Genomic DNA, 11,381 nt, shown 5'->3' on the forward strand with positions numbered 1-11,381 from the left:
GTTCAAAAACCTGCAAACACTGCTCGATTCAATGTCTAGACTGATAAGGTTGACTCAAAGACTCGATCGATCGAGTCCTTACAATGCAGTATAATATTTAATAACTGGTAAAATGCACGTGGATTGTACGGTGGGGATCAAAACTTAAACATCACACTGATTGGATGGTTCTTACTGGTTGATTGCTCCAGGCAATAATTCACTTCCAACCGTGGCCTAATATCTAGGATCTTTCAGTCTGGAGATTTCCGTGCAAGAGGACTCGATTGTAAGATGCACCATACCGGGGACGCGGTTTAGCCAGTGACGCTGCCACCAGCGAGGTGGCTAGTGGTCTGTGCTACGTGGACCACACCATGATGTATGTGTTTTATCCACGCCGTCCATCCATTTTTAAATATATTTTTAGGACTTGATTCCAAAAATTAGTTAGATAAAAATCCCAGGTGGACCACACCATGGGAAAACAGTAGTGATTGAATGTCCACCATTAAAAGCCTCCTCGGGCCCACTGTAATGCTTATTTGACATCTAACGTGTTGATTGGGTCATACAGACTTGGACGAAGGGAAAATAAATATATCAGCTTCATCCAAAACTTTTGTAGCCCCACGAAGTTTTAAATGGTGGGTGTTCAATCAACACTGTGCGGTCCACTTTAGATTTGGGTCAACCTAATTTTTGGGCTCATATCATAATATGATATGGAAGAATGGATAAACGGCATGGATGAAACACATACATCATATTAAGGCCCACCAACCACTAGCCACTGGCCACTTGCACGGTTACTAGCCAATCTGTTTCCCCATACTTCGCTCTCTATCCCTACGTGTGTAACGTACAACGGACATCTATCCCATCAATCACACACCTTCCCATGAGTGTTAATGCTTATGTATGAAAAAAAAAAAAAAAGTAATATAAGGTCGATCTTTGTGGGCCTCGCCATGATGTGTGATGGTCATTCATCCTATCAATCAGATTCACCCTTCCATGGTGAACCATGGGCCAAAAAATCAGGCCAATTCATGGCTTAGGTGGGCCACACCAAATAGTTTAAATACAATAGTTGAGAGTAAATGGCTGCCTGTTGAAACCTTCCTAATTGTATATAGGGCCATCCAGCGGATCCATTGTGTGTGATCCACTTAGATGATGGAGTTATATCTAATTTCATGCCATTTTAAAACTTATATATGCCCCCACCAAGTGCTTTTAGATATTTAGATGTGATTTTTCGTAATTTCTTATGGTTTGGTCCACCTAAGTTACGATACAACTGATTTTTGATGCATCACATAACATAATGTACCTACCGAAGTGAGTTTGTATCATATTTTATCCACCTAAAATTAAATGATTTGGGTTCTACATTTGCTTGGCTTAGCTGGGCGGATCTTTGATACAGGTCACATGATATGGTTGGGGGTGTTAAAACTAATAAGTTATTTTCATACACCGTAGGTGATGGATGACTATAAATTTACCCATTTAAATTATATCAATTGTTATAAATTTGGTTATATTGTTTGTAATTTTAATTATAGTAAGAATATAATTTTATATTAAAAGTTTTAAATACTTAATTAATATTTTTAATTATTTTTTATATAAAATGATAGTATAATTTTTTTAAAAGTTTTAATTAAATAGATCACATGATCCTGAACGTAGACGTTTATAAATGAGAAGGATTTTCAAATAGTTTAAATATTGGATTGAATTCGGATCTAGCCTATTCTCGTCGTAACCAGACTCAACCCATTGCTATGGGCCACCTATCAAGCGTCACCCGGCCGACCATCAAATAAGTGATATAAATAAATAAATAAATAAAGAATATCAAAGGAGTTGTAACGGTCCTTTTCTGCCCATTTGGTGGAACGTCATATCCATGCCTCTTGTCTGCCACGTGTACGGTAGAGATGCTAGTAAGCAAAATTCCAGAGTGTTGTGCCCCTCACCTTAACTGGGATAGCCTAAACCTGCCCAGGTCCGGCCACTTCTAGTTTGGGCTAAGCAGTAGGCTGCATCTGGTAAATGGGCCCCATTGACTGATTAGGGTAGATTGAGCTTGGATATGTCTAAAGCTCCTGCAATTTGTCGTGGCCCAGACTCATTGACGCATGGGAGGATGCGTTAAAGCCGAGCACTGTCTTGTCTTCCATAGGGGATAACTATTCGGAATCCACGGACTTCTCTGAACTCCTATGGATTCCTCAAATCTACAAGAAAAATAAGAATATAAAATAATTTTTAAAAATTCATAATAAATTAATTAATTATTAAAACCTGCTTACAACCATCTTAAATAATGACATGAAATCTAGGAAAAAGTTTCGAAATTAAAGAACTCTTAGAAATTGTGACTTAATATAAATAGTAAAATTACTATTTATAGACCGTTGTGATTCCTGCTTAGACATCACAGTTTTCAGCCAAAAATAGTGTCCTATTTGTGTCAGTCATGCTATTCTTTTAATTATTCTAAGCACTTTTCATGATGTACGCCCCAGTTTACAGATAGGCCCAACCCACTAGGACCAGTTCCCAAATTGATGAATTTCCTATAATTCATTCCGAAACCCATCTCGTCATGCCGTTAATCTCAGCCGTCCGATTCCTCCACCAGCATGTTAAATCATTAACCTGGCGTCCGTACAGGGCCCACTTTTCACATCTACGCTATATCTTCTGGTCCAAGGACTGTCACAAGTCGCGGCAGCAGAAGGGTACTGGCTGTTGGAAATAATGTCAATGACATCAGCATGATGGGACTCGCACACATGTTCTGGAAGTTCGTGGGCCAACACGCGGCTAGATGAGGCGTCCTTCCATGGTGCAGGATATCTGACCAGATATCATGTGGGCCCAACGTGAAGATCGTCTGATCTGACCCAGAATATCAGGTGTCCCACAACTGTACCTGACTTTCAACCGTCCCTAAAAACATTTAAATCATCCATTACTCTCATTGATTTTTTTGACAAACTTGATATTTTTATTGGCTTGAATTTTGCATTTGTGGGTCCCACATGATGCAATGCTCGGATGTGGGCCATCATATATGATATTGCGTACCGAAGTGCGCGTGTAGGGTGCATGTGCACTCTGTGAATATCTTCGATTTACGTGGTTCTTTAACGGACGCATGTCCTGAAGGAAAACGGTAGGATGGATCGGACGTGAATTTGAACCCCATTCCGGAGGAAGCGGATTGCATTGTGTGCCACATACCACTAACACGCCACCGAACTCTGTGTGTTGACGTCACTAAGTTCGTGAACCCCACATTAATATATTTATTATATCTACTCCGTCCATCCATTTGGGGAGTTCATTTGACGGCGTGTACCAAAAAGTGAGTCTTATCTGAAGCTCAAGTGGACCAAAAAAAAAAAGTGTAACGGAACAACGATTCCTACCATTGAAACATTCTCAAGCCCCATTATAATGTTTATTTGTCAACCAAACTGTTCATAAGTTTACACAGAGTCGGATGAAGTATATATATATATATATATATATTAGATTGATCCAAAATTTTTGTAGCCCCATTAAGGTTTCAATGGCAGATGTCCATACTACTGCTTTATTCAATGTGGTGCACTTAAGCTTTATATTAGTCTCATTTTGAGCTAAAGCATTAAAACGACCTCACCAAATGCCTGGACGGTTTGGATATAATGCATAAATTGTGATGGGATCTACATATTATGGTAGGGTCCATGATGGACAACATGGATGCAGAATAGCTACATAAATTTGGGACCCGCGGTAAGGGTGGATCGTCTTAGATGACGCCAGGGTCTCACCACCTACACTCCCTTCCCGGTTCATGTCTCGTGTAATTAACTATAAGAAGCTAACGAATATACTCAATCACTATAATTTTGGGCCTAACATTGTGATCAATTCATTAAGGGTTTAGATCTAAGTGACCCACCATTGATAAATCAGAAGTAATCATAGCTTAATAAAGATTTATCAAAAATCAAATAACTACGATCATATATTGATTATTCCATGTACATAAGTAAAATCAACCAAATTACCCTTTTTTTTAAGAATCAAATAATTAGGGTGATTAGAATTGAATCACCGTTCCCACTAATTGCAAATAAGCTATACTATAAACTTAGTTAATCAAAACCATAATCATCGCACACACAAAATCTCGCTGCCTAATTCATTTTAGAAATACTATGATTATCCAAACAAGCTCTTGAGCCTTGACTACTCATTAGTGAGCGACTAAATTCAAAACTATAAAAAGATCTTCACCTTTGTGAGCTTGACGTTCATCGCGGAATAAACCACAAGGCGAGTGAATGAGATGTGTGAATACTCTTGGGATTTGTCAGGAACTTTAGCTAATTGTCCCCACCTGATCTTTGCCAAAGTAGTGGCTTTTGGATCATCAAATCGAGACTAAATTCTAAAACTAACCTAAATATCCTACACATCTATATAACCACAACCCCAATCAATGATTGGTAACCATCGAATTGGCTTCTAATCATACCTATCGATTGGTACATCAAAATTGCGAAGTGATTATGCCTTGAGTAAATCATCACTAAGGATAACTATTATATGGTATAAATCGACATGTACACTCCATAATAGACTCCAAAAAGTTGAAACAACTTTCCATATAGTTATAATAGTAAGTACTTAGCATTAAGGTCATTTACACCACATTTGTCATTATAAATATTGATTTATTTCACTCTCCCTCTCCCCATACGAAGTTGCCCTAGCAAATGAAAGAAAGAGAGAAAGAGAAGAAAAATAAGAAAAGGAGTAAGGGTGGAAGTGTTGTGAGAGTTAGATTTAAGATTCTTTGTTTTTGTGAGTTGCTAGTGCTCCAACTAAGTTGTAAGAGTCACCGATTTCTCTATCGGATCTACCCCATTTGGAGTTTGAGGTAAGAAATGAATTATACTTCCCTATTTTAATTCCTTCAGTATTAAAATTTCATAAATCTTACCTTAACATTTTTATTTGGTTTAGGGGTCGACGTTTTTCCAAAATCCTAACCCTAGGAAGTCGGAGATTGAGAAATCTCTCCCTAAGGTGAGGATCATTCTTCTAGAATTCCATTTTATCAACCATTAACAGTGTTAGATAATAATTTTTTTTATTGATTATAAGATTTCATACGTTATTTGTGATTGAATTGTTTTATTATTGTAACCATAATGTTATTTGTTATTAGTAGCCAATATGTCTATTGAAATGCTTGATCAATATGCAATTCCTACTGTTAGAATCACTTTCGTGTCATTTAATAAGTCTTGTTGGTATACATTGGTTCATATTAATATACATTGGATTATATTGATTGGTATATGTGTTCTATTAACATATTATAATGTTATATTAATTTGTATTATTGATATACGTTGGATTTTATTGATATACATTGAATTGTGATGGCTCATACATGTGTTTAATTGATATACCCTAATGTGATATTAAGTTGATCTATGATTATAATTATATATTAATAATCTAAATTGTTGATATTGTGGATCAAGCCCTGCAAATCACGTAAGTGGGTAGCCTGCTTTGAGTTGGTTATCCCATACTTATATGGTTGACCGAGCTTGAATACGGACGACCGACAGTAGTTGGACTAAATGGGATGCTTTGCATCTAATGTCGATTTTACCCGAGGTTTTTTTGTAATCGATTGGATCGATCTAATGCAGAGACGATTATTCTTAAGCTTGGTAATTGTATAACATCTAATAAAATCTTAGATAACATTGTTATTATTGATTTAAGTTCATTCTTAACCATTAGTGCGTTATAATCCTACAAAGACTTATGATCCGGGCATAGTGGTATGGGACACCATATCCAAGCTATCGGCCTATTTGGAGTAGTGCTCCCCGTAGTGACCAGTGAGCATTAATGGAAGTGATAAATTGTTGTTCGAACGACCCCCGTCATATACTCGAACGATAGTTTCGTGCCAAAGTACCATTCAAATGACTCGAGTTTTAATGGAATTAATGAACACTTCCCGCATTGATTTAGTTTTGGTTGACAAGACCTTATATTACATATAATCATCCTTGTTGATGAGCCCTTACTGTTGTTTAATTATATACATTGGACTTCTATGTAACAAACCTATAATAGGATCAAGGAACAGTAGTGAGGGGTCACTATATGCCGCCACAAGCTACGTGAATCCGTTTAGCGATTTTTTAATAAAATGAAGTTATCCTAGCTTTACAAATCTGTTGTATGAAGTATGATTAATAATTACTTCGTTAATCATGCATATCATGACAACACATTGGTGGGTTATACTGCGGCCAACCAATGCGCATGTGATTGGCGTCTTTGTTAGTGATAATGTTGATGTGGAAAATTGTTAGAGTGTAATCGGGTACTTAGTTGACTGTTAAAGGCCAGTGTACTGTTCAAACCCCTTTGTTCTTCTGTCGGGATATGCATTCACATATCATAACATACATACACCTTAATAACCAACTTAAGAAGTTGCTTGTTTTGTTATGCTATCATTATTTATGCTTGATTGTGTTAATAACATGTATAACTTAGAAACTGATATTAATGAGTTAGCTACTCATTTGCACTTGAGACGGTGTTTTAAAACACCAGCCAGACGATTTTATTGATATAGGTACCACCGATGTCTCAAATGTGTAGGTGTAGATTGGTTCATTTCACTACCAATGTTTTAGGAGTATTTGGCGAAATTATAAAATTTTACAATTTATTCATTTTGAATAAGTATATATTAGAGTCTCTAACTGGGTGGACTCTGTAGTTTGGTTTTGTAGAATATATATTGTGACTTGTGTAATCCCCATTTAAACATACATCAGTTGTGAATTTGTACATTTAAATATTAGTAATATATTTCAAATTTAGTTATAACTGCTAAACTTTTTATATTATTGATTTAAAGCTACTCTTTTTATTTATCATGGGTGAATGATAATCGGACGGAGCAGGCTCGTGAGAACTCGCCGCACATGCATTTTTTTTTAAATTTTTAGTTCATACCTAAAAACTCGAGATTAAAATATCTATACTTGGGTGCCGAATTCGGGGTGTCACAGAGACCCCCACGGAAGAAACAATCCTAGGACCCACTTTGATGTTTATGTGCCATCCAACCCGTTCACAAGGTGGTTCAAACAAGGATGAACAGCCTGATCCAAAACTTGTGGCCCACGAAGGTTTCCATGGTGGGCTCCACTGTTTCTTATGGTTTGGCACACTTGAATTTGCCCATGGGCCACACACACCCTCCCTCATAATATGAGCAGACATAGTATGGTGCTATTGATAGTTTGGTACCTTGTCAGAGTATGCTAGCAGCATGCATGCACTCAGCAATTGTAGACGTGATACACACACTATTCAAATTAAACCGTTCAAAATGGTATCTATTGTAGACAGGTCATCTGCCCAAAACCAGATTGATGGACGGTTATAACATATATACGATGCTAATTAGTTGAAATTGGACCGTTACTTCTTCTTTTTTTCCTAACCATCCATTGGATGCCGAATGGCTGGGCTTGAGATGAAGTACTGGCCTGAGTGCTGGGCCATGTTTTGGTGATCTTAACTTATGGCCTTACTACGGATAGTGGATTCCACAGAAGTATCACAGCAAAAGTCTCATATGGAGATAGGCCGAATACTTCCACCGTTTGTGCAGATTGTGAGGCAAAAGAAGCAGTTTTTCAAGGTCTTCATTAAGGTACATTAGCCGTTGATCTGATGGGTCCAACCGTCGTGATGCTCTCTTTCCCTTACGAATTAGGCAGATTTGATTATGGGGTGAGCAGATGGGCATTCCATTTAGACCATTGATCAATTTCTCTCAATCATTTATTTATATCCTTCGTAAACGGTGCACCTGATTTTGGGCCATCCTTCCAAAGTGCTGATCTGATGAGTCTAATAAGATCAAAATGCCTACAGCCCCATCATAACTACGATCCAAACCGTTGATCTGATAGGTCACAATGTGGAACAATGTTAAGAAATTCAAACCATTGATGTGATGAATGAGGGTGGTAACAAGTCTAGTCAAGTCAGGTGCAGGTCATAACCATGATGTGTGTAATCCAAATCCAACCCGTGTAATGTTTATAATCTAAACCATTTAATATTTATTAAATAGGTTGAAAATCTCAATCCCAAATCTATCTATAAATTTGTTAATTCAAACCTAACCTACCTCCTTTCTATAGATTAAACACACACACACACACACACATATGTATATATATATATATATATAGAGAGAGAGAGAGAGAGAGAGAGAGAGAGAGAGAGAGAGAGAGAGAGAGAGAGAGAGAGAGAGCTGTGTAGGCTCCACTGTGATGTGATGTGTGTCAAAAATCAACACCGTGCATTTCATGGGTCCCCTTTAGTTTATGGGATATCCCAAAAATCAGGCATATACTGAACTCAGGCAGGCTATACCATCTAAAACCATGTGAAGACATGCCTAAAACATATAAAAGTATATTGTAGGGCCCACCTGAGTTTTGGATGAGGCTGAAACTTGGTCCCAACCCTCATCCAAGTCGTACACACACAATGGATGGGCTGGATTTGTGAATTACATCTTAGTGAGCCCAATAAATGATTATGAATGTTTTAATGGGAGGGTAATCTCTCTCAACTGTTGTATGTGGTGTGGCCCACCAAGTCATGGATTGACTTGATTTTTAAGCATATAGCCCACCATGAAATGGTACATCTGGCTGACGGGGTAGATGTTCAACACACATCACAGTGGGGCCCACACATCTCTCATGAGGTCAACCTCATAGTACCATTTCCCATACACACACACACACACCACCTGAGTCCCGTATATGACCTTATAGTACCATTTCCCACACACACACACACACACACACACACACACTCAACCTTATAGTACCATTTCCCACACACACACACACACACACACACACACACACACACACACATATATCACTTACCTAGAATTCTTAATTGATATAAATTTAAACACATACTATAATTACAAACAAAATAATCAAGTTTAGGTGATCCTCATGGTGGCACCAACCTGTTGGAGGGTCGGATGTCACATCAGCTTAATAGGTTGGAAGTAATTCCATGAATGGAACATAACTGGTGGTCCAATGGTTGGATTTGGGATCTCTATAAATGCTAGGGTCAATGCCTAGTAAACCCAAACCCAGCCTATTTAATTTTGGGCTGCCAAATACAATCCATACTGAACCCATATGAAAACTGGGTTGATCCAAAACCCTAACTTTCTGAGTTTGGGTTAGGTCAAGTTGGCAAATCAGGTCGAGTTTTGATACCCTAAGATGTGTCCAACCTCACAGCCGCTTGTTTTTTTTCCTTGAAAATTAGCTGAATATGATCATTCATCGGACCATGGATGGGCATTCATTTGGACCGTTAGTCGACTTCTCTTAATCATCCATCTGTTTTGCATGTACCGCCCACTTGAATAAATCAGACCCACTTAAATGGAGTAAGCAAGTTACACTTTCTTTTGTATAGTTTCCATGTTTGCAGAAATGTACCTTAATCATAACAAAGGCAAAAATCATGTGTGACCCAAATTGGAGAAATGATGATAATGGTTATTCTCCTCTTCCCTTTCTCTCTTCTCATTTCTCCCTTCTTCTCCATCTTCTCCTTTTCTTCTTATCAGGCCGATTGCACTTGCAAGAGCCCAGAGCTGACTCGCCAACTCATAAGCTTGGGTGAGCATGAGGTTCTGGCCAAAGCAGATGAGGCCAGTCATGCTGGAAACCAATTGTACCATGACATTAAGCACTTCAATCCAGAGGGAAATTTTCCAATTTACATTATGTGATTAAAGCAGATTGGAAGATGGTTCCACAGTTGGCTACCCACTACATGAGCATAAGCTCTGTAACTAGGGCTATCAATGGGCTGGGCTCGGGCCAAGCAAAATTGAAAGTTTGAATTGGACCGGCCGATCAGGCCTGCCCGAATCTCAGCTGAAGCCAACCATAGGCCTGGCCTATTGACATCCTTAATTATAAACTAATAACACTTTGTTGCGTAATCTTCATTTTCATCCACTTCCATTTCTATAGCAGAAGCCTCTACCTCTGTAGGTAGCTGAAGCCTCTATCTCTTCTAAGGGGGGGAATGACAAGACATGATGCCAGAGAACCAAAACCCGTACCCATGAAGGAAACCATCACCGTTCTCTTTAAGCCTGCTTCCTTGCCCTAGATTTATTTTTTTACTTGCCCTAGCTCATGGGTCATGCACGACATGATTCAGGTCAGCTCATTTGCAATCCTAACTAGGTCTGTTGGGCTCGGCTCACGTAAGGCTAGAGTCGGATGAGGATAGTCTTTCATTTGTAGGCCCCATATTTAGGTATACTCCAGCCCACAACTAAAAAACAAGCCCGAGGCTGGCCCGTCAGCTGCAAATTAGCTTTAGGTTCGGTCTTGGAGAAAACAGTATAAGAACTGGTTCAGTCCCAGGCTCCCAAGCCAATTTACTACTTAAAGCCTATATATCAGGCACAAGCCAGGCCCTTGTCCAGCCCAGGCTCAGATGCCCAGCAATCCCCCAGCCAATCAACTAGCCAAGCTCAGCAGTTGGCACGAGTTCCAAATACCTGTATTAATTACTTGGACAAAAAATGCCATTTCACACAATGAACAAAACTGCAAATAATGATAGCATTCATGTTACTTTCAGCTAATTTTAAAAAAAAAAAAAATCCAAAAAATATAACATACCAGGAATGAAAGAAAACTAAACTGTCGCTGTCATGGTCTGCAAATCAGTTTTTTGGAATATCAGATCATTCACCACTGATACGGGGTGGTGTTGCCCCTGCATTGGGCTGTCAGACCGATAGATACACATTGGGCAATATGGTCACACATTGAGCAATACATAATGGTATTGGGCGATACGTGGAACCTTGGAAACCATAGAAAATATGCATAGCAAGTAAAAATGCATAGCACTTAAGAGCTGGATGTGAGCAAACCATCATCATTCATCATATTTATCGATATAGTAGAATGGCAAAAAAAAGGTTAGTTCCATATGAAACTAACGTCATCTGCAGTTTGATCTTGCATGTCGGGTCCATTTCAGCATCACAAACTATTTTGCATCCACACCAGAAGTCTCTTTAGGATGTTTCAAGTCAAGAAAGAGTATGAAAATGAAAACATGGTTTTTCCCTTATTCTTTCAGATCAGAAAGAAATATCAGGAAACCACAGCAAATTTATTCACGACACAATACAAATGCCCACTTGAATTTTCTGATTCTCTGGGTACAAATGCATAGTACTTATTGTCCAT

Source organism: Magnolia sinica, chromosome 18, assembly GCF_029962835.1.
Source record: "Magnolia sinica isolate HGM2019 chromosome 18, MsV1, whole genome shotgun sequence".
In the NCBI taxonomy this organism is placed as follows: Eukaryota; Viridiplantae; Streptophyta; class Magnoliopsida; order Magnoliales; family Magnoliaceae; genus Magnolia; species Magnolia sinica.